Source organism: Carcharhinus amblyrhynchos, chromosome 17, assembly GCF_965287045.1.
Source record: "Carcharhinus amblyrhynchos chromosome 17, sCarAmb.v2.hapA, whole genome shotgun sequence".
Lineage (NCBI taxonomy): Eukaryota > Metazoa > Chordata > Chondrichthyes > Carcharhiniformes > Carcharhinidae > Carcharhinus > Carcharhinus amblyrhynchos.
Window position 1 is genome coordinate 13,668,315 of NC_137340.1, and position 25,246 is coordinate 13,693,560.

The following is a 25,246-nucleotide window of genomic DNA, read 5'->3' on the forward strand; positions in this document are numbered from 1 at the left end:
TGATCAAAAGTCACACAGGCACAATTAAAAATAGGACAAATTTCTTACGATTTTCTGAAATGCCTCCCCGTATTGCTGCAAAAGATTCAAAAAAATGTCACTTTACCAAAGGCCAGGTCAAAAGAACTCAATAATAAAGTAGAAATTTTAAACAGATTGTTTAATCCCCCCATATTTTCTCATCTACCTTTTATACAAATCCAACTCCAGCAAGATCTCAAATTTGCAAATGGCCCCAAGTTAGTGCAGTACACATAACATTTATTCTCTCAATATCTGCCACAATGGAGGGAGTCTAACTGGAAGATATTAATTTCACTGAGGAAGTGGAAGTGCGTACTTCGCTCATTACTAAAGAAGTATCAAACACAGAAAAGAGATTACAGGAGATTAAGCAACCACGACAGCAACATGGCTAATGCATTTTTTGAATTTAGATTATTTATTAGTATCAAAAGTAAGCTTACATTCACACTACAATGAAGCTGCTGTGAAAATCCACTAGTCCCCACACTCCGATGCCTTTTCCGGTACACTGAGGGAGAACTTAGCATGGCCAATTCACCTAACCAACAAGCTGAAGCAGGTTCAGGATCCAATAGATAGCTAAGCACACTGACTAGAGCTCAAAACAAATTACATTTATTCACCCATGGCAATTGCGTGTTTCAAAGCTGCAATGAACAAGACAATATCAGGGATTGGCTTTCCAGCCAGCTCCTCCCTATTCAACATTCCTGCTCCCCAACTATTTCCCTGTGTTTTATCCTTCAAGCTGTGGGTTGATCGTAATCTAAGGCAAATAACATCAACAATTTCATAAGGTTATACCATCTCATTTTGGTCATTATAACACTTGGCATACAACTTCTTAAAATTGTATATCACCTACATATATAGGTGTAGTGCTGTTTCAAGTACAAAAAGATGGACATGACCTCTCCTGGGCAGAGAATACATGTACAACTCACTGAGAAAGAAGCATTAGTAACCAGATGGGCCTTTGAGCAGTCCTCTACTTACGTGATGGGATTAAGGTTTCAAGTTGAAATTGTCTGCAAATCTTTGGTTGCTCTTTTTAAAGGAAATTGCTAAAGTGCTGCCCAGAATTCAATGGCTTACTGAGACTCTGGAGGTGCGATTGAGTTAGCAAGTACAGTCAACAGAAGTATTAGGTGAAAACAGATGTATTACCAAAAAGACCAGTGGAGGGAGTCTAACTGGAAGATATTAATTTCACTGAGGAAGTGGAAGTGCGTACTTCACTCATTACTAAAGAAGTATCAAACACAGAAAAGAGATTACAGGAGATTAAGCAACCACGACAGCAACATGGCTAATGCATTGTTTGAATTTAGATTATTTATTTGTATCAAAAGTAGGCTTACATTCACACTACAATGAAGCTGCTGTGAAAATCCGCTAGTTCCCACACTCCGATGCCTTTTCCGGTACGCTGAGGGAGAACTTAGTATGGCCAATTTACCTAACCAGCACGTCTTTCGGACTGTGGGAGGAAACCAGAGCACCTGGAGGAAACCCATACAGACACAAGGAGAACATGCGAACTCCACACAGACAGTGGCCCAAGCTGGGAATTGAACCCGGGTCCCTGGCGCTTTGAGGCAGCAGTGCTAATCACTGTGCCACTGTAGCATCTTAAATATTACCAGAATGGATGACTGGATTATACTCCTGACAACCTAATCCTTCAAACAGAGAAACTACCTCAAAAACGACAGGCTAATCATCCTTAAAAACAAGGTCACAAGGGGAGAGTGAAATTCAGAAAGACGCGCTGATTAAGTGCATTGACCCAAACAGGCGCTGGACTGTGATGACTAGGGGAATTGCACAGTAACTTCATTGCAGTGTTAATGTAAGCCTATACGTGACTAATAAATAAACTTTACATTTAAACGCTGAGCAAGAGCCCAGCAACCAATCTGGTGGCCAGGCATTAGCTATCCCATTGAAGAGCTAATCTTGAGTTAATTTGTATGCAAGTACATTGAATAGCCAACGGTAGAATAGATCACTGCATCCTCCACTTTGCCTCTGAGACCATGGCAGTGCCTGGAATTGGATTTAATTGAAGTTGAAGGCACAGGTTTCTTTGTTGTTATCGATTCTGCTCCAGATGTGAAGTGAATGGACTATGATGGAGGCAGTCATTACATCACTAAAAAGAATCTTCACCACACATGCCATCCAGATGTTGCGTTGTCTCTCAATGGTCCTCAGGTTGCTAACCAGCTGTGCTACTACTTTGTATAGGAGCATGGTTTGTGACTTGTTCGTCTAGATAGCCTCAGTTGAGTGGAGAAGCAGGAAGAGGAGTTTGAATAATCAAGGAGTTATCGTAAAGTTTATTAATTAGTGTCACAAGTAGGCTTACGTTAGCACTGCAATGAAGTTACTGTGAAGATCCCCTAGTCGCCACACTCCACGACTGGGTACACTGAAGGAGAATTTAGCATGGCCAATCCACCTAATCTGCGCATCTTTGGGCTGTGGGAGGAAACCGGAGCACCCAGACAAAACCCATGCAGACACAGAGAGAATGTGCAAACTCCACACAGATAGCAATTCAAAAAATTGAATCCAGGTTCCTGGCGCTGTGATCTATAAATAAACAAGAATGGCTTTTACACTTAACAACAATAGCATTCTTAGTGAAACAGGCAAACAATAAAAAAACACATCTCTTCCTGGAATTCAAGGTGAAACATATAGCAGCTTAAATCAGCAGGATTCACGTGGCAATAGAAGCTTTTAATGTATGTAGTTTCGGAAAAAACACTGGGACCACAAGAATAAAATTCCAAATTTCTTGGACCTTGAAGGAATGTCAGGTCGGCTGGTCAAAAGCTGCTACAATAGTCCTGAACAGTGCAGAGCTCTACCCACTTGTACCAGCATTTTACCTTCCAAATCTCTCTAATTCCATCCATGTTGAATATTTGAGTAACCCAACATCTTTTTCCAGTGAAATAACTGCATGATGGAAGTTGCTGAACTTTATGTGATCTTCAAAATTCTTCCAACATAAGAACATAAGAAATAGGAGCAGAAGTAGGCCATCTAGCCTTTCGAGCCTGCCCCGCCATTCAATAAGATCACTTTCCCGCTTTCTCCCCGTAACCCTTAATTCCCTTGTCTATCAGAAAGTAGGGCACCCGGAGGAAATCAACACAGGCATGGGGAGAACTTACGAACTCCATGCAGACACCCAAGGCTGGAATTGAATCCCAGTCCCTGGCGATGTGAGGCAGCATTGCTAACCAAAGTGCCACCACGCCACCCATTGATTTTCCAGCTGGGTACAGTCTCAATTTCTTTCTTTTTATCTGTGTCAGTGGGTGGGAGGGGGGTTTCTTTTAAAAAAGGTGGCCAATTTATAAAAACTTTGGGGTTGTGCTCCCATTCTGCTGCAATAATTCTTTAGAATCCATTGGAAACTGGCAGGAATATCAGGTAAGTGATCTAAATCTACTTTTAATGTAATTTAAATCTGATTAGCGGGCTCGGAACTGAATTCTCCAAGCCTGCGAGCATCTCCCACCCGAACAGGAGTATTTCAGGAGCATTTGGGGTGGCATAGTGGTTAGCACTGCTGTCTCACACTGCAAGGGACACAGGTTCGATTCCCAGCTTAGGTCACTGTCTGAGCGGAGGCTGCACATTCTCCCCATGTCTGTGTGGGTTTCTTGTGGGTGCTCTATTTTCCTCCCACACTCCAAAAGAGGTGCTGGTTAGGTGGATTGGCCAATGCTAAATTCTCCTTCAGTGTACCTAAACAGGTGCCAGAGTGTGGTGACTGGGGGATTTTCACAGTAACTTCATTGCAGTGTTAATGTAAGCCTACTTGTGACACTAAGAAATAAACTTTAACTTTTAACTTTCCTCAGAAAGGTGAATGGTGGTCTTGCAGTGGGGACCATCTGAGCCACCCACAGTGGCTTTCAGAGGTGAAGCCACAGTTCAGAAAGTGACCTAGTCCCAGTGGAAACAGCGGATTGGTAAGTGATAGCAATCACTGGGGCAGCTACAGGAGGACTTCAACATTTTGGGGAATTTGGCAGATGAAGCTTAATCTAGAGGAACTGGGATAAACAATCTGGAAATGGACTATAACCTAATGGAAAGGAATGTGTCTGAAAACTGAAAGATATTGGAGCTGTCACAACAATGCTCCGTGACAGCAGGTAAACCAAATCAGATGTTGGCATCTGTTAAGAAGTCACTGCTTACAATTTATCCAGGCCTCCCCTGCCTAGCCAGCTCCTCCCACTATGGTTCCGTTGTCAGATTGAGTAAGTGCTGGACTCCCCTTGATTTTTATTCCAATTATGTTGCAGGGTCAGGTCATCAAGCCACAACCTTCACTGGTGAAGTCATCCCCATTCAATCTAACCACACCCATGCATCATTCTCATTCCTGCTGGCAAATGATGCCCGTGCCTTGATAAATGGCTAAAGATAGACACTGCCCTAGGGCATCCATAAAGTGCAAATGCAGCATCGCTTTAAAGTTGCTTGACAAGTTTGGTGATTATTATTTTGGCCTGAGGTCAGTGGGAGAGGGTGGGGTTTGTAATTGCTGAAACTATTTCAACAGCCTACAGGGAGCAATTCCAGTTCTGTCGCCTGCGATTTTCCAATCAGCATAGCTCATTGGCATTCTGCTTGGCATTTTGCAATGCACGTTCAGCATTTTCCAAAGACAAGTAGTAGCACTTCTTTTATCTCAATCCTTAGCAACTCCAACCAAGTTGGGCACAGAACTCGAGCAAAGAACTTCGCAACACACGCCTAACCATTCCGAACATGCACTTGCTGTACCCCAATATCTGGCTACGCAGACTGCTCCCAAAAGTTAAGTTTAACTGTATTTGTCAGAAGTCAGTTTGAGTTCTGGTGGTAATTTGATCTTAGTTCCTGAATGTATTGCTTCATTTGACTTTTAATGAGAGTCGAAGAGAGCTTGCTGCTGTCGATAAATTTTGCCTATTGGCCCATATAAATCACCACGGGCGGCATTTTACAGCCACGCTCACCCCGAAACCGGAAAATCCCACCCAAGGTCAACAGATCTTTCCATGGTCCGGCCCTTTCCCACTCTGATTCCCATGATGAACGGGCTGGGAGAATTCGTCCCATATTTCAATTAATCTGCCAAACATGCATTTGGAACAGCGAGGTCGCATTTATGTAGTGCTTAGCACAAATGCTGAAGTACTTCATGCTGAATGAATTGTTTTTAAATCCAGCGGTCAACTTGCACAGAGCAAGATCCCACTGCCATTTACATTTTCTGATCTCATAATGTGTCACGATCTTCTTACCCTTCCTCGCCATGATCACCACCATGTACAGTCCCTCTGTCTTACTGCCCATGGCATCTTTGTCAATCACTCCTTTGCGACCAACAATCACTGGACTTCTATACAGCCCCCATAGCTCCCCACATAGCTCCCCCACTCTTCAAGCACCATCCCCTCCCTTCCAGCACGCCTCCCCTTCCTCCAGCCCGCCTCCCCTTCCTCCAGCACCTCCCTCCCATCAGCCCCCCTCTTCCAGTACCTCCCTCTCCTTCAGCACCTACCCCGTCCTCCAACACCACCCCGTCTCCTCCAGTACCACTCCCCATTCCTCCAGCAGCCCCCCTTCTTCCAGCATCTCCCCCATCCTCCAGTATCTCCACTCCCCTCCTCCTGAAACCCCCCTCCTCAAGAACCCCCTTCCTCCAGCACCTCCCCTCCTCCAGCACCTCTCCCCTCATCCAGCACCTCCCCCCCTCCTCCAGCACCACCCCCTCCTCCAGCACCATCCCTCTCCTCCAGCATCTCCTCTGTCCTCCAGCACCTCCCTCCTCCTCCAAACCCTCGCCCCTCCTCCAGCACCTCCCCCGTCCTCCAGCACCTCCCCTCTCCTCCCACATCTCCCCATCCTCCAGCGCCATCCCCCTCCCCCAGTACCTTCCCCCTCCTCCTCCAGCATCCCTCCTCCTCCAGCACCATCCCCCTCCTCCAGCACCACCCCGCACCTCCAGCACCCCAACATCCTATATTCAATTATCTTCAGCTCTTCCAGACTCAAAATTGTTGGGTCTGTTAATAAGAACATAAGAACATAAGAAATAGGAGCAGGAGTAGGCCATCTAGCCCTTCGAGCCTGCCCCGCCATTCAATAAGATCATGGCTGATCTGTTGTGGCTCAGTTCCACATTCCCGCCCTTTCCCCATAACCCTTAATCCCCTCTCTTATCAAGAACCCATCAACCCGCTTCTTAAAAATATTTAGCGAGGCAGCCTCCACCACTTCAACGGGCAGAGAATTCCAGAGATTCACCACCCTTTGAGTGAAGAAGTTCCTCCTCAACTCTGTTCTAAACCGCCTCCCCTTTATCTTGAGGCTGTGCCCCCTAGTCCTACTGTCTTTTTTGAGCAGGAAGAGTCTCTCCACCTCTATCCTATCCATCCCATTCATCATCTTATACGTCTCAATGAGATCTCCCCTCATTCTTCTAAACTCTAACGAGTACAAGCCTAGTTTATTCAGCCTCTCCTCATAGCTCAATCCCCTCAACTCTGGTATCAGCCTAGTAAACCTCCTCTGCACTCCCTCCAGGGCCAAAATATCCTTGCGCAGGTGCGGCGCCCAAAACTGCACACAGTACTCCAGCTGCGGCCTCACCAATGCCCTATACAGCTGCAGCAAGACCTCCCTACTTTTATATTCAATCCCCCTCGCTATGAAGGCCAGCATCCCATTCGCCTTCCTGACCACCTGCTGCACCTGCAAGCTGGGTTTTTGCGACTCATGCACAAGGACCCCGAGGTCCCTCTGCACCGTCGCCTGCTGCAGTTTTTCGCCACGTAAGTAATAATCCTTCCTACCATTCTTCCTACCAAAGTGGACCACCTCACACTTGCCAACATTAAATTCCATTTGCCATTTCCTGGCCCATTCGCCCAGCCTATCTAGATCCTTCTGCAGACTCTCCACACCCTCCGCACAATTTGCCTTTCCCCCAATCTTGGTGTCATCAGCAAATTTCGACACCCTGCACTCGGTTCCCTCCTCCAGATCATCTATATTGTCGCTCCATAGGTGTTTCCAGACCTGCTGCGATTTTCCAGTATTTTCTGTTTTGGTTTCTGGCATTATTTACTTTTGGTTAATATCGATATTGCAGAATGGGTTTCGCTGTTTTCCATACATTTAAATGGTGGGTAGGTTGGCAAGTGGAAGCCAGCGCAGCCGGCTGGCAATCCATATCGGAAAACAGACAGTACACTCTATGCATGATTTCCAAACTTTAACAGTAAGGACATCACATACAGCTGGTGAATACATAGAATTTAGAATCCATAGAATCCCAACAGTGCAGAAGGAGGCCATTCAGCCCATCGAGCCTGCAGCAACAACAACTCCACACAGGTACTATCCCCGTGACCCCACATTTAACCCTGCTAATCACCCTGACACTAAGGAGCAGTTTAGCATTGGCTAATCAACCTAACCCGCACATTTTTAGACTATGGGAGGAAACCGGAGCACCCGGAGGAAACGTGGGCTGACATGGGGAGAATGTACAAACCCCAAACAGACAGTCACCCAAATCGGGAATTGAACCCGAGTTCCTGGCACTGTGAGACAGCAGTGCTAACCACCGTGCCATCGAGTCACCAACCCAGATGCGCTGGCTAAATGGGTTGGCCTTGCTAAATTGCGCTTCAGTGTCCCAAGATTAAGTGGGTTAGCCACGGTAAATGTATGGGGTTACCAGGATAGGGCAGAGGAAAGGGCCTGGGTGGGATGCTCATTTGGGGAGTTGGTGAGGACTCGATGGGCCAAATGGCCTCTTTCTGCAGTGTATGGATTCAGTGTTAGTGAACTGACGACCTGGTAAGTAGATGACTGTTTTTGACATTTAGCAAGATGTATTGAAACAGGAGATAAGAAGGACATGGGCCATTCTTGCTATGAAGCTGCCACGTGCTCTGCTTGGTAATATTTGATATTACAGTGGGGAGCCATCCTCTTCAAAGTGCTACTTAGCCTCCCTCAGCCTGTGTGCTGTGGAACAAAATATTTCTCAAGCTACTGCAGAGTGTCTAGCCAACAGCTCATTAACACAGCGTGTCAAGGCCATGGTCAGATTTTTGACCAAGGCCATTTGAAAGCCAGGTGAACAATGCACTCCTTGTTACCACTGTAGTGAATTTGGCCCAGCTCGATAATAAGTAACGTACTGCAGTCATTCTAAATGATAGAAAAACAGGAAGCCATCCAGACAGAGTAAATGGGGCCTTATGGAGACTACAAATTGGCTAAAGACCAGCTCATTAACAAGATACTGTTTTTCAATCTGTGCTAACAAGCTTGACGAACCAATAAAGCAGAACGGACTTGCATTTTAGAGCACATTTACAATGTTGCAAAGTGCTTTCCTGAAATAATTGTATAGCCAGTGTTGCAATGCAGCTAATTTTCAGGCAGCAAGATCTCACAAACTGCAATGAGTTAAACGTCTGGGTAACTCATAGAAATCATAGAAATCATAGAAACCCGACAGTGCAGAAAGAGGCCATTCAGCCCATCGAGTCTACACTGACCACAATCCCACCCACGCCCTATCCCATATATTACCAACTAATCCCTCTAACCTACACAACCCAGGACACTAAGGGGCAATTTAGCATGGCCAATCCACCTAACCCGCGCATCTTTGGACTGTGGGATGAAACCAGAGCACCCGGAGGAAATCCACACAGACACAGGGAGAATGTGCAAACTCCACACAGACAGTGACCCGAGCCGGGAATCGAACCCAGGTCCCTGGAGCTGTGAGGTTGACTGAGGGATAACTTTCAGCCAGGATGCCAGGAGAACTCCCATGCGTTTCCTCAAAATAGTGCCTTGGGATCCTTTACATCTGCTGGAGAATAGGGTCCCTAGTTAGCGTCGCTTTGGTCAAACAGCACCTCTGACAGTGCAACACTCCAGCAGCACTGCACTGAAGTGTCAATCAGGGTTATGGATTCAAGTCTCTGGAGTAGAACTTGAATCTATGACCTCTGATGAACTGTGCCAAAGCTCATAGTACATCAAATCGGGGAGGTGGTGGCCTAGTGGTATTATCACTAGTCTATTAATCCAGAAACTTAGCTAATGTTCGGGGATCCAGGTTCGAATCCTGCCAAGGCAGATGGTGGAATTTGAATTCAATTTTAAAAATCTGGAATTAAGAATCTACTGATGACCATGAAACCATTGTCAGTTGTCAATCTGGTTCACTGATGTCCCTTGGGGAAGGAAATCTGCTGTCCTTAACTGGTCTGGCCTACATGGGACACTGGAGCCACAGCAATGTGGTTGACTCTCAACTCCACTTGGGCAACTAGGGAGAGGCAATAAACGTTGGCCAGCCAGTGACACCCATGCCCCACAAATGAATAAAAAAACCTGTTGGACAAAATAAGGTGTGTGGGATGAATGAAGGGACTTGCAATGGCACAGTGGCATTGCTGCAACTGTCTCAGTACTCAACGCCGACAACTGCCAGTTTCCCTGGTGTTGTGAGGCTTCGTACTGGAAAATAATCCTGGCAGGGATGGGGAAGGAGCGAGCAGACCCACAGGTTTCAGTTCTGGGCCTGCTAATGGCATTTAAGACATATTCAAATGTTGATTTAAATAAATTATGCATCTCCGCACCGATTTCTGGCACGGAGCTGACTGCTCTGGAAATTCAGCTGCTGGAGACACACAGAGGTCACGGCGCCCAGTGAAGAGTCTGTGAAACGGCCTCTGCTTGGGTCTCCTGGCTTGCTGCACTAGTCAGCAGGATGGGAGAATTGCCCCAGGCTTAGAGGACAACATAGATTGGGACATGAATATTGAAGGGTTAGAAAGCTGAGAAAAGGTGGAGGGGTGGTCCCGATAATTAATGATGGTGTTAGCGCAGTAGAGGGGGATGGATAGAAAACCAGGATGTAGAAGCAGTTGTGTGGAAATGAAGAACGAAAAGGGCAATAAGTCGTAAGTTCAAGTGGTGTACAGGCTCCGAACAGGTGATCACTGGAAGCTTATCAGAAAGGTACAGTGATTATCAAAGGGAATTTAATCTGCACAAAGACTGGAAAAATTAGATGGGTAAAGCAGTGTAGATGAGGGGCGGGGTTGCAGGTCGAGTCCAGAGCACAGTGAACAGGTGGAGGAGTGGATAACCTGCTCAGACTGAGCAAATTTGAGATGAGAGGGTTAGAGTGCAGGCATGGAGCAAGGTCCTCAGGTCACAGACAGAAAGGGGTCTCGGAGGGAGGTAAGAGTCCAGTTGACAGATACGAGAGAGGTGGAGAGTGCAAACCGTGTGAGGATGTCTCAACTAAAATGTGAAATTTTGAAGAAGTCTCAGTGATCCTTACCCAGTTATGAGGCAAGACGATGCTATGGTGCCCCAGAGAGGTGGAGCCTCCTAAGGCGCTGGGCCTTGGAAATATAGAGGTGGCTGGATTACTGCCTGTACAGGCAGCAAGGTAGTGGTGTCACCTGTGATGCCATCCACCTTGCCCTTTGTGCTGGCCCTGTAACCCCCTATTCCTGCGCTGTTCCTCTTACAGATCTCCTCCTGCGTCACTGCGTGCTCTCCACTACCTATGGCCCCTCATCGGCTGAATTGCAAACGGCTTTGCCCTGTGCCCTGAAAGCTGCAATGGGCAGAAATGGTCCAACAGAATTGACAAAACAAAGAGTCCTCAGAACAAGAATAACAAAGCAAATACTTCAGAAGAAGACTGAAGGAAAGGTCTGAAATCTCAGGACTAAAGCACCAGGAAACGCCCACCTGAACTCCTAACTACTTACACAGCCAATGCTCCAGCCCTCTCTTTGCAAGTCTTTGGATGAAAAATGTGAAAAAAAATGAGGTGGCCGCTAGCCCTTGTCAGCCAAGATTGGGCAGAAAATAAAAACAGCAAAGATTAACAAGAAGGGAAAATTAAAGTACAAGAGAAGGCTACCTAGAAACATAAAGAGAAATAGTAAGAGTTTCTATAGATATTTAAGAAAGAAAAGAGATAACAAAGTCAGCGTTAGCCTTGTGGAAAGTGAGTCTGGGAAAACAATAATGGAAAATAAGGGGATGGTAGATGGACTGAATGAACCTCAATAAACTTACAAAATTCTAACAGGATTAGACAGGGTAGATTCAGAAAGAATGTTCCCAATGATGAGGGAGTCCAGAACTAGGGTTCATAGGTTTGAGGATAAGGGGTAAACCTTTTAGAACTGAGGTGAGGAGAAATTTCTTCACCAGAGGGTGGTGAATGTGTGGAATTCACTAGCACAGAATGTAGTTGAAGCCAAAACATTGTGTGATTTCATAAGAAATAGGAGCAGGAGTAGGCCATCTAGCCCCTCGAGCCTGCCCCGCCATTCAATAAGATCATGGCTGATCTGAAAGTGGTTCAGTTACCTGCCTGCTCCCCAGAACCCTTAATTCCCTTATTGATCAGAAATCTATCTACCTGTGACTTAAACATATCCAACGAGGTAGCCTCCACTACGTCAATGGGCAGAGAATTCCAGAGATTCACTACCCTCGGAGAGAAGAAGGTCCTCCTCAACTCTGTTTTCAATTCAACTCTAATTTCAAGAAGAAATTAGATATAACTCTTGGGGCTAAAGGAATCAAGGGATATTGGGGGGAAAGGGGATCAGGATATTGAATTTGATGATCAGCCATGATCAAAATGAATGATGGAGCAGGCTCAGAGGCCTGCTGCTGGTTCTATGTTTCTACATTTTGCATTGGTTTTCATTATAGAGGATACTAGTAGCATCCCAGAAATAGCTGTAAAGCAGGGTGTGGTAGGGAGGGAGGAACTCAATAAAAACACAATGACCTGTACTCTCTGGCAGCAGGACTGTGGAGCCATCTGTGATGCTGTCTATCTCGCTCTTCCTGCTGGCCCTCCACCCCGCGTGTCTCCTCACACCCATCTCTCCCTGCGATGCTATCCAGGGACACCTGACCTCCTCTGCCTTTGGCCCCTCACCTGCTGAAACACGGATGGCACTGCCCTGCGTGCTGAAGGCTGCAATGGGCAGAAATGCTCAACCAGAACTGACAAAACAGAAAGAGCCCTCAGACTTGTCGGAGCTGTGGTTTGACAAGCCCCTACTGAACTTCCTGCTTAAAATAAATAGCTAGCAAGACAGCTGATTCATTAGTTTTAATTCTCCAAAATGCTCAGGAACAGGAGGAGCTTCCATCACATTAGCGAGGTAGCTTCAGAGCACAATAAAGGTTGCCAGATGTGTTGTGCAAAAGAAAGATCTTTTTGCATTATAACAAAGTTTAACAATAACAGTGACAGAACAGTAATGGCAATGAAAACAGGTCTTGTTTGCAGAAGGTTATTTTTAGTTTAATTAGGGCATCATGGGTAGCACAGGCTTTCTCCCCTCTCTCACAAACTGAAAAGCTCTCCAAAACCTGCATATGCTCAGAACACTCAACGGATGTCAGTAAAACCGGCGAGATGGGAGAGCGGTTTATAATAAGCTGTACTCAAAATGACACTCTGTAACAATTGGAAAATGGTTAATATAACTCCTTTATTCAAAAAGAGAGAGAGACAGACAGAAAGCAGGAAACTGCATGCCAGTTGGTTTAACGTCGGTCATCGCTTCTCAGCCTTTTGGCTAAGATACAAATGAGATCACGCCTTGGAGGAAGAGATATGTCTGCTCCAATCAGCTTGGATCATGTAGATCAAGCCCAGGACAGGAGGCGAGAGCCCTGACTATTCAGCTTGGATCGGGAATGTCTCAACTTGTTGGGACTCTGAATTGGGACTTGATTTGATTGAATTGGAATAAAAACAAACAAAAAAAAAATCAGTCATCGGGAAAATGTTGGAAGCTCTTATTAATATGATAGCAGGGCATTTGAAAAATTCCAGACAATCAGGCACAGTCAACGTAATTTTATGAAAGGGAAACCGTGTTTAACCAATTTATTGGCGTTTTTTAAAAGAGCAACATGTACTGTGGATAAGGGGGATCTTGGATTTCAAGAACACATTTGATAAAGGTGCCTCATGAAAAGTTATTGCAATAAATAGAAGTTTATGGTATGAGTTTATGGCATGAATAGAAGATTGGTTGGCTAACAGATAACAGGGAGTAGGCATAAATGGGTAATCTTCTGGTTGAAGTTTAAAGTTTATTTGTTAGTGTCACAAGTGGGCTTACATTAACACGGCAATGAAGTTACTATGAAAATTCCTTAGTCGCCACAGTCCGGCCGGCACCTGTTCAGTCACGCTGAGGGAGAATTTAGTACAGTCAATGCACCTAACCAGCATGTCTTTTGGACTGTGGAAGGAAACCGGAGCACCCAGGGGAAACCCGCACAGACATGGGGAGGATGTGCAGACTCTGCAAAAACAGTGACCCAAGTCAGGAATCAAACCCAGATCCCTGATTCCTGTGCCATTATGTCACTCTATGACAGAATATAATGAGTAATGTCACAGGGATCAGCGTGGGGGCCTCAACATTTTACAATTTATATAAATGATGTGGATGAAGGGCTGAAGGTATGATGGATAAAGCTGCCGGTGATGATTCAGATCGATAGGAAAGTAAATTGTGAAAAGGGCTTTTGGAGGCTACAAGAGAGTCAGTTAGGCGAGTGAGCAAAGAGCTGGCAAATGGAATATTAAGTGGGAAATTGTGAAATTGTTCACGTTGGTAGGAAGAATAAAAAGTGTACTCTCTAAACGGAACTGACTGCAGAGTATTGAGATACAGAAGGATCTGACTGTCCTGGTGCATAAATCTCAAAAGATCAGTATACATAGTATGTTAGTAGTACAGCAAATAATTAGGAAAGTTAATAGAATGTTATTGTTTATGGCGAGGGAATTGAACACAAAAATATAGAGGTTATGTTTTAGTTACATTGGGCTGGTGAGGTTCACATGTAAATTATCTTGTATAGCATAGGTCTCCTATTTTAAGGAAGGATTTAAATGAATTGGAAGCGGTTCAAAGAAGGTTTCCTAGACTGCTGGCTGGACGGGCAGTTGTCATATGAGGAAAGGTTGTGAGGCTAGGCTTGTATCCGCTGGAGTTTACAAGGGTAAGAGACGACTTGATTGAAACATAAATTTATAAGTTCATAAGATATCGGAGCAGAATTAGGCCATTCAGCCCATCGAGTTCACTCTGCCATTCCATCATGGCTGATATGTTTTTCCTGCCTTCTCTCAATAACCCTTCAATCCATTACCAATTAAAAATCTGTCTAACTCCTCCTTAAATTTACTTATTGTCCCAGCAGTTCCATATATACACAACCCTTTGGCAGAAGCAGTTTCTCCCCAACTCTGTTTTAAATTTGCTGCCCCTTAGCCTATAAACATATAACATATAAAATCCTGACGGGTCTTGACAGGGTGGGTGTGGAGAGGGTGGGTCTCCTCATAGGAAAATCTAGTACGAGGGGCATTGTTTAAAAATAAGGGGTCACCCATTCTGGACAAAAATGAGGAGATTCTGAGGGTGGTCAGTCTTCTTTAATAGACTGTGCCCTTCTTTCAAGCATTGTTCATTATTGTTTTCCCCATCAACCTTTGATTCAAATGTATTTAGCCCCCATCCATTCTTACCCATTGATTTATTCCAGTTATTATTCTTATCCTGGATTCTTTTTGGTCCTTTTCCATGGCCAAATTACACCTTATAATAACATAAGAACATAAGAAATAGGAGCAGGAGTAGGCCATCTAGCCCTTCAAGCCTGCCCCGCCATTCAATAAGATCATGGCTGATCTGTCGTGGCTCAGCTCCACATTCCCACCCTCTCCCCATAACCCTTAATCCCCTCGCTTATCAAAAACCCATCAACCCGCGTCTTAAAAATATTTAGCGAGGCAGCCTCCACCACTTCAACGGGCAGAGAATTCCAGAGATTCACCACCCTTTGAGTGAAGAAGTTCCTCCTCAACTCTGTTCTAAACCGCCCCCCCTTTATCTTGAGGCTGTGCCCCCTAGTCCTACTGTCCTTTCTGAGCGGGAAGAGTCTCTCCACCTCTATCCTATCCATCCCATTCATCATCTTATACGTCTCAATGAGATCTCCCCTCATTCTTCTAAAGATGATCACTGTCCCCCTAAGTGATCTCCGACTGGCACTTGGGTCGAAATTTTACCATCCCGCCCACCACAGGAATCGGAACAGGCAAGGAGCGGACCATCCATGATTTTAAAAAGCCATTTTTTATAAGTATAAGTTCTGATCCACTTTTCCGATATTGATCTAAATGCGGGGTAAAGCTTTCTGCTCTTACCCAGCAATCTATTGCAATTACAACCATCACTTCCTGTGATACTTCCACCTCCCCACTGATGTCCCATCTGCTCATCGCATGATGCTTTGGGGCAGGCAGGAGACAATAAAAACTCTTCGAATGTTCTGGTCAACATTCCATCATCTGTTCCCCTATGCCATCTAAGAATAGATGGATCAAACATTCCTTTCAAGGCCTAAAATGTAACAAACTTTACAATTTCCTCCACCAAACCTCTTCCCTGCTGTGTTGCATTCCACCATGCATTTGCCTCTGTGTGATTTGCAGCATACATTTACCTGGTAGAATAGCCAACGTAAGCTTTTAAAATGTAACGCAAAACACATTAGCCTTGTATCTAGGGAGGACAGCAAATTCGAATCATCGAATTGTACAATCGTACAGTGCAGAAGGAGTCCATTAAAAAGAGGCCATTCAGCCCATCGAGTCTGCACCGACCGCAATTCCACCCAGGCCCGGTACCCATAATCCCATGCATTCATAGTAGCTAATCCTTCTGACACTAAGAGGCAATTTCACATCCACATAATCTGCACATCTTTGTACTGTGGGAGAAAACCGGAGCACCCACAGGAAACCCATGCAGATATGGGGAGAATGTGCAAACTCCACACAGCCAGTAACCCAAGCCAGGACTCGAACCAGGGTCCTTGGAGCTGGGTTGCAGCAGTGCTAACCTCTGTGCCATCGTACCACCCTTAAATTAGTTATCATTGATCCCCAACTTTCTTTCATCTTAGAAGTAAATGGATAGTTTACAGCACGACTTCTCAATAGCCAATACCAATGACACCAAGGCTGTAATGGTATGATCTGGCACTGCTGCCATTGACTGCCTCAGCATCTTTTCCAGCGTCAAAACACTTCATACCTACACTTGTGTTGGCCTGGCTGACATTAGTGTCCTTTAGCAATGCAAGTTTAAGTTTATTTATTAGTGACACAAGTAGGTTTACATCAACACTGCAATGAAATTACAGTGAAAATCCCCTAGTTGTGACACTCCTGTGCGACACTTGACACGCACACACACAACACACACACCATCCCCCCACCCTCCCCAAACCCCCACTCCAGCGCATTGGGAAGATTCTTGTTTAACCTATTTGTCATACTCATTCCCAGTAGTATAGAACCCCCACATATAAGGAAGGAAGGAATGAAGCCATTTAGCCCACCCAGCCTGCACCAACAACTATCCCACCCAGACACTATCCCCGTTAGCCCACACATTCATTTGAGCCCATCAGCAAACAATACAGAGCCACATCAGACTCCGATTGGTCGAGTGCCCTTAGAGCGGGGAAAGTTGTTGAGGCGATGAGGAGGTAAAGAGTCAGCAGCCAAGACGAAGGTCTCCCCCGGTGTTTTTGTGTGAAAAGGAGTTGGTTTCTCGATCTTGATCCAGGGTTGATGAGGCCGGGCCACAGCCAAGCAACCTAAGCCAACAAGTTGAGCCACTCATCATCAAGGATGATGAGTGCGAGGCACCGGTCGTCGAGGGGATTAGCCGGGTGACTTGACTCCCACACCAGGGCTGAGGAAGACTGGGCAATTGAGGCCATGGCCAGGCAACCTGAAACGAGGTGGTCAAGCGGGGAAAGGTGCCAGTTGTCGAAGGGAGCAGCAGGGCAACTCGACCCCAAGACTAGGGCTGAGGAAGGCTGGGTAGGCCATGGCCAAGCAGTGAAGCCTAGTCATCAAGGTGAGATGCAAGCACCAGTTATTGAGGGGGACACAAGACCTGTCAAACCTTTCTGAGGCCTAAAAATGCCTCTTGAATCCAATTACACAATCTACTTCCACAGCTTCCCGTGGTAAATTATTCCATATCAATAATATCCCTTTGAGTAAACAATTTAGCAATCCCACAAAAGCTGGTGTCTCCACCCAGTTCAGTACATTGTATTATGAATTGTAAGCACAGCCTGAATCATTCCGATTAGGTTTTTTCAGCTGTACAAGGGTAAGCTGCACAATTAAGAAATGAATTCCAAAATATCCAGCTCACTAGTGGTGCTGTTGTGTGTTGCAGCAGTATTGCCAGTCTGAGATTGATCAGAGTCCAGGACCTCTGCACTGGTTGTTGGGGGAGGGCTGTAACATCAATGGGGGGAGGTCAGTAATGAAAGTGAGCACGGGAATGTGCAAGTCCGTCCACCTGCCTGCTGCCTGTGGGACATGCTGGTCCACAGGAATGTCTTGTCTGAATCAGGCTTCACACCATCGGCTGTGAGTAAATGACCACATAAGGATAAAAATAAAATACTGCAGATGCTGGAATCTGAAACAAAAACAGAAGATGCTGGAAAATCTCAGCAGGTCTGACAGCATCTGTGGAGAGAGCATAGAGCCAATGTTTCGAGTCTGGATGACCCTCCGTCATGTAAGGAACCTGGTTGACTCTGAATCCGCATTTCTCAGTGTTAAGCTACAATTGTACGCTCCTGATTCTGTCACGCAGCGGATGAAATCGTGCATTATGGTGACACAGTGGTTAGTACTGCTGCCTCACAGCGCCAGGGACCTGGGTTCCATTCCAGCCTCAGGTTACTATCTGTGTGGAGTTTGCACATTCTCCCTGTGTCTGCATGGATTTCCTCTGGGTGCTCTGGTTTCCTCCCACAGTCCAAATATGTTCAAGTCAGGTTGATTGGCCATGCTAAATTTATCCTAGTATCAGTGGATTAGGAGAGTAAATATGTGGGGTTACAGGAATAGGGTATGGGTGTGAATATGGACAGTGCAAACTCAATGGGCCGAATGGCCTGCTTCTGCACTGTAGGGATTCTATGATCATGTTCATGCCCTGTACAACTCTAAACAAGGATGCCATCAACAATGATCTCACAAAGCTGACCTGCAGAGAGTTGCTTCGTGCGCCACTGGATGATCCTGCTGGAGATTCCACAAGGGAAAAAGATCATGGATGTGCCAAAACCGGCATTTTGCATCAAGAATACAGAACACCTTTGGCATTCGGCATGTCTGCTATCACCTATTCCACTGCCTTCACAGAGTGAGGAGATCTGAGGAGCGCTTTGTTCAAATGCACTAGGTCTATACATATCCTGACTGTGCCACCTTTCTTCACTGCAGTCACCATTGCTGAAACCCACTCTGTGTCCTCATCAATAAGAAATATAACACCCGGTGTCATCATCCGACACAGCTCATTGACTATTCTTTGCTTCATGGTGACTGATATTCTTCTCTGAACACAGAGTGTCGATGGTAGCCAATCATCTCGTCTCACTGCCCAGCAGTGAAATAGAGTGCTAGAAAGTTTAAAGCTTGGAAACAGGCCCTTTGGCCCAACTTGTCCATGCCACCCAGTTTTTACCACTAAGCTAGTCCCAATTGCCTGCGTTTGGCCCATGTCTTCTATACCCATCTTACCCATGTAATTGTCTAAACGCTTCTTAAAAGACAAAATTGTACCCATCTCTGGCAGCTCGTTCCAGACAGCCATCACCCTCTTAGTAAAAAAATTGCCCTGTGGACCCTTTTGTATCTCACCTACTCCCTCTACTTTTAGTCTCCTCTACCTTCAAGAAAAAATGTTGACTACCATATTTATTCCCCTCATTATTTTATAGAACTCTATAACATCACCCTTAAGCCTCCTGCGGTCCAGGGATAAAAAGTCCCAGACTATCCAGCCTCTCCTTGTACGTCAAATCATCAAATCTCAGTTTGTATCCTAGTAAATGTGTTATAGAAATTGAAGCTCTTTCCTTCTCTTACATTAAACTCGCCATTTACTCAGCTTGCCTTTCATATGCTGTCATCCAATCCATATATTGGAAATACAAGATGATGTATCATTATTTTTCATTATAAATGAGATGAGGGAAGTCAAGGACAGCACAAAAGCAAAAGACAAAGTGGCAAGGATTAGTGGGAAGCTAGAGAATTGGGAAGCCTTTAAAAGTGAGCAGAGGACAACCAAAAAAGCAATAAGGGGGAGAAGATGAAATATGAGAGTGAGGCAGCTCGTAATATAAAAGAAGTTAGGAAGAGCTTTTTTCAACATATAAAAGGTAAGAGAGAGGCAAAAATACCCATTGGATCACTGGAAAAAAAGGCTGGAAAAGTAATAATAAGAAACAAAGCAACAGCAGAGGAACTGAATAGTTTCTTTGCATCTGTCTCCAGGGTGGAAGACACCAGTGAAATGCCAGAGCTCCAGGACAGTCAGAGGGCACAGGTGAGTGTAGTGGCCATCACAAAGGAGAAGGTTCTGGGGAATCTGAAAAGTCTGAAAGCGGATAAATCACCTGGACCGGATGGACTACACCAGAAGATACTAAAAGAGATAGTTGAGGAAATTGTGGAGGCATTGGTGGTGATCTTTCAGGAATCACTGGAGGCAGAGAAGCTTTCAGAGGGCTGGAAAGTAGCTAATGTAACACTCCTGTTTAAGAAGAGAGGGAGGCAGCAGGTGGGAAATTATCGGCCAATTAGCCTGAATTCAGTCATTGGCAAGATTTTAGAGTCCATTATTAAAGATGAGATGACAGGGTGCTTGGAAGTGCATGCTAAAGTAGGACTGAATCAAGGGGAGGTCATGTCTGACAAATCATTAGAGTTCTTTGAGGAGGTAACAAGGAAGTTGGATAAAGGAGAACCAGTGAACATGATTTATTTAGATCTCCAGACAGTCTTTGACAAGGTGCCACATAGGAGACTGTTAAATAAGTTAAGTGCCCGTGGTGTTAAGGTTAAGATCTGGATAGAGGATTGACTGACTGGCAGAGAAGGCAGGGAGTGAGGATAAAGGGGTCTTTTTCAGGATGGCAGTCGATGACTAGTGGTGTGCCTCAGGGGTCAGTGCTGGGGCCCAAATACACATTAATGATTTGGAGGAAGGAACTAAAGGCATTGTTGCTAAGTTTGCAGATGATACAAAGATACATAGAGGGACAGGTAGTGTTGAAGAAGCAGGGGGCTGCAGAAGGACTTGGGCAGGTTAGGAGAGTGAGCAAAGAAGTGGCAGGTGGAATACAATGTGGAAAAGTGTGAGGTTATGTACTTTGGAAGGAGGAAGGGAGGCATAGACTATTTTCTAAATGGGAAAATGTTTAGGAAATCAGAAACACAAAGGGACTTGGGAGTCATTGTTCAAGATTCTCTTAAGGTTAACGTGCAGGTTCAGTTGCCAGTTAGGATGGCAAATGCAATGTTCGCATTCATGTTGAGAGGGCTAGAATACAAGAGCAGGGATGTACTTCTGAGGCTGTATAAGGCTCTGGTCAGGCCCCATTTGGAGCATTGTAAGCAGTTTTGGGCCCCGTAATTAAGGCAGGATGTGCTGGCATTGGAAAGGGTCCTGAGGAGATTCACAAGGATCCTCCCTGGAATGAAGAACTTGTCTTATAAGGGAACGGTTGAGGACTCTGGGTCTGTACTCGTTGGAGTTTAGAAGGATGAGAGCGGATCTTACTGAAACTTACAGGATACTATGAGGCCTGGATAGAGTGGACATGCAAATGATGTTTCCACTAGTAGGAAAAGCTAGAACCAGAGGGCACTATCTCAGGCTAAAGAGACGATCCTTTAAAACAGAGATGAGGAGGAATTTCTTCAGCCAGATGAATCGCCAGGTGAATCTATGGAACTCTTTGCTGCAGAAGGCTATGGAGGCCAGGTCATTGAATGTCTTTAAGACAGAGATAGATAGGTTCTTGATTAACAAGGGCATCAGGAGTTATGGGGAAAAAGGAGAATGGGAATGAGAAAAATATCAGCCCTGATTGAATGGTGGAGCAAACTCGATGGGCCAAGTGGCCTAATTCTGCTTTTATGTTTTATGGTCTTATGGAGACCAGATTAATGTTTTTGACAGATACTACACGCAAACAGTCCATTAATATTACGAGCATGGAACAATTAGCTTTCAAATGTATTTGGGTTATCTTAACTCCAATAACATGCTTACACAGCATTGATTATGGTTTAATTTATTACAATGTACCAGAGATCAAAAATAACTACATCCAGCCTGCAAGCATACACAGTCAGCTTTGCACTATTTGCGGATCATTTCACAAATAAGATGGAACACTTTTTCTGCTATTTACTGTTTTCTTAAAGCACTAGTTAGCCAGGCAATCAATCGACCTATTATGAAGTGTTCCTATATGCCTCTGGACCTAATGTCAGTCAATACTGTATCTTGAACAGCTGCAGTTTAGCTAGACAGTTTAGCTAGATGCACCACAAACAAGTGGACTTTGTTCATTTGATCTCTTGACGCAATAATATTAATTAAAACATTGCAAAATTTCATCAGCTACGTTCCAAAGAATATGGTTTTATTGTAAGGATAGATACATATGAAATATGACAGATTTGCACATAAATCTATTTTATTCAGGGGAGTTCAATTCAAGGGCAAGCAAGCTTGATTCTTCTCAGAATCAGTATCAGGCTGAACTTTCAACTTTGTGAGGAACTCAGACAATTGTAGAATGGCCCGCCTATATACGCCCTGGCTAATTTCAGAAACAAAGATAATAGGAGCAGCAGTAGGCCATTTGGCCCTTTGAGCCTGCTCCACAAGTTCAATATGATCATGGCTGATATTCTATCTCAAGTCACACTCAAAGAACAAAGAAAATTACAGCACAGGAACAGGCCCTTCAGGCCCTCCAGCACTGAACATGCTGCCTGTCTGAACTAAAAGCCTCTGCCCTTCCGGAGACCATATCCTTCTATTCTCAACCTATTCATGTATTTGTCAAGGCACCCCTTAAATGTCACTATCATACCTGCTTCCACTACCTCCCCTGGCAGCGAGTTCCAGGCATCCCCCACCAGTTTATATAAAAAAACTTGTTTTTAAATCTTTAAAACTTGCCACTCATAATCTTGTAGACTATCAGGTCGCCTCTCAACCTTCCAGTGAGAACAAACCAAGTTTCTCCATCCTCTCCTCATAGCTAATGCCCTCCATACCAAGCAACATTCTGGTAAATCTTTTCTGTATCCCCTCGAAAGCCTCCACATCCTTCTGGCAAGCAGAATTGAACACTATATTCCAAGTGTGGCCTAACTAAGAAACAAGGATGGAGGGTTATAGTAGGGGGTATTAAATAGGGTCAGAGCCTCGGGAGACACCGGAAATGCAGACTTACATGTTAACATTTTTGTCTTTTTATTCCGCAGGTGGCGGTCCACCTTGTTGTCAAACAAGGGGCATGCACACGGTGGGTCGTGCGTGGGCTGCTCTTGGAGGTTCTGGGAGTGGCCTAGTACTTCGTGTCGGTGTGTGTGCTTGATCCTGGACTGGTAGACGGGTGCCGCAACAGCTCAGTGACTAGCACTGCTAGCTGTGCAGATACATGGATTTGGGCCTGTGTCTGTGGGAGTTTGCGCATTCTCCCTGTGGTTGCGTGGGTTTCCTCCAGGCACTCCGGTTTCCTCCCACATCCCAGGGATGTGCTCTTAGGCTGATTGGTATACCAAATTGACACTATTCTCCCCTGAACCTGGCTAAGTTAGGGGTTCCACTCGCATACACGCAGGGCAGGGTAGGTGTAGGAGGATGTGACGGCGCGGGCTCGTTGGGCCGAAGGGCCTGTTTCCCATGCTGGGTTGTCCTTTGTTCTTTGTAACTAAGGTTCTATAAAATTGCAGCATGACTTGCCAATTTTTAAACAATTTTTAATACCCCAGCCAATGAAGGCAAGCATGCCGTATGCCTTCTTGACTACCTTCTCCAGCTGCATCACCACTTTCAGTGATCTGTGTACCTGTACACCCAGATCCCTCTGCGATCAATACTGTTAAGAATTCTGCCATTTACTGTATATTATTAGACCTGTATTAGACATCTGTATTAGACCTTCCAAAATGCTCTACCTCACACTTAACTGGATTAAACTCCATCTGCCATCTCTTCGCCCAAGTCTCCAACCAATCTACATCCTGCTGTATCCTGTGACGATCCTCATCGCTATCCATAATTCCACCAACTTTTGGGTCGTCCACAAACTTACTAATCAAACCAGTTACATTTTCCTCTAAGTTTCTCTCCCCATACACCCTGATATCTTGACAGGTTAGAAATCTAAGCCTTCCTAAATATATTCGGTAACTTGACCTCCACTGCTTTTGTGGAAGAGAGTTCCACAGGTTCATCACCCTCTTAGTCCACAGTGGTGGCACAGTGGTTAGCATTGCTGCCTCACATTGCCAGAGATCTGGGTTCGATTCTCAGCTTGGTTCACTGTGTGGAGTTTGCACATTCTCCCCATGTCTGCATGGGTTTCCTCCGTGTGCTCTGGTTTCCTCTCACAGTCTGAAAGATGTGCTGGTTAGGCCATGCTAAATTTTCCTTCAGTGTACCCTTACAGATGGCAGAATATGGCAGAGTGGATTTTCACTGTAACTTCACTGCAGTGTTAATGTAAGCCTACCAGTGACACTAATAAATAAACTTTAAACTTTTAAACGGCCTACCCATATCGTGAGACTGTGACCCCTTATTCTAGATCTTCCAGCCTAAGGAAACATCATGCCTGCATCCTGTTTGTCAATGAAGTCCCCTCTCATTCATTTAAACATCAGTATCTGCAAACCTAGTTAACCCAATCTCTCCATCACTTTGTTCTCAGCACCACCTTCCTCCTACCAACCCCCCAGCCTCCCAATCAGAATCCCCACTCACTACAAAGAATTCTCTGCTGCTATTTCACAAAGTTCCTCCTGGGGCACAATGAAGCAAGGAATGATTTCTATCATCTCCCGTAGCCGTTTGTATTTTTTCTCTCCCTCTTTTATTGGTCTTACACTTTCACTCCCCTGTTTCTCTGTCCACCTCTCATTCACTTATCCTCATTATCATCTCGATTGCAACCCCATCTGACCTTACAGTTGCTCATAGGTAAAGGGTTTAATATTGAGGGCTGAAACATCAATCTTGTACTCATACTCATCTCACAGGCCCTGGGTGGGATTTCCAGCCATGCCCGCCCCCGTACTGGAAAATCCTACCTGAGATCAACGGATCTTTGTATGGCCATAGCTAGCATAGAAACCCTACAGTATGGAAAGAGGCCATTCAGCCCATCCAGTCTGCACTGACAACAATCCCAACCAGGCCTTATCCCTGCAACCCCATATATTTAACCCCCTAACCCCTCTAACTTACGCATCCCTGGAGATTAAGGGACAATTTAACATGGCCAATCAACCTAACCTGCATATCTTTAGATATCTTTGGTCCGTCCCCTGCCCGCCATGATTCCCCTGGTGGGCAGGTTGGGAAAATTCCCCACCTGTATTCCCTCTCCCGTCACAGTCCGTACCAGCAACACAATTCCAACTTGATATTGGAGCTGAGGATTTTTGTCCAGACTCTCCACTATCTCTCCAACCCCAACCCCCCTGCTCTTTTCTCATTATCAGCACTCTCTAAAAATATTGTAAAATACAAAGTTACATTTCTTCCCGCAATCGCTCTCTCTCCTTCACTCCCATTCAACTAGATGCATGTATCTACAACAGATTCTTGCCTTTCATCCCCAACACAACATCCACTCGTTTATGTCCTGCTACCATACAGGCTCTTTCCCTGGACTGTGTTTTTCTATTCCAATAGCATCTCCATTACTTAACCTAGCTCCAAAATTATTTCTCTCTTTGCTCCCTCCTGTTTGATGAGAGAATCAATATTGTCGCTCTATTCGCCTTCTCAATTCGCGATCTCTCTCTCCATCCTTTCCTTTAATAGGGTCACTCCTTATCCTACCTTTTACAAACCGATCGTGGTGCTATTGTTACATGTGACCAAGAAGCTATTCGTTATTCAGGTCTATCTGTCTCCAGCTTTTGTATCAAATTATTGCA

At 45.1% G+C, this 25,246-nt stretch overlaps 1 protein-coding gene across 4 annotated transcripts in view; it reads right to left on the bottom strand.

Annotated features, from left to right (window-relative positions):
• LOC145354336 (monocarboxylate transporter 12-like) overlaps positions 1–25,246 on the bottom strand; it is a 53,248-nt gene that overhangs the window by 21,334 nt on the left and 6,668 nt on the right. The window contains exon 1 of one of the 4 annotated variants that reach the window (XM_080205509.1): positions 12,068–12,115. The exons of 1 other annotated variant lie outside the window; for it this stretch is intronic. The gene's annotated coding sequence lies outside the window, so the exon portion shown is untranslated. Of the gene's footprint in view, positions 1–467; positions 534–5,348; positions 5,428–12,067; positions 12,116–25,246 lie in introns of those variants that run through there. 2 more of the 4 variants (XM_080205511.1, XM_080205510.1) reach the window with 2 other exon arrangements.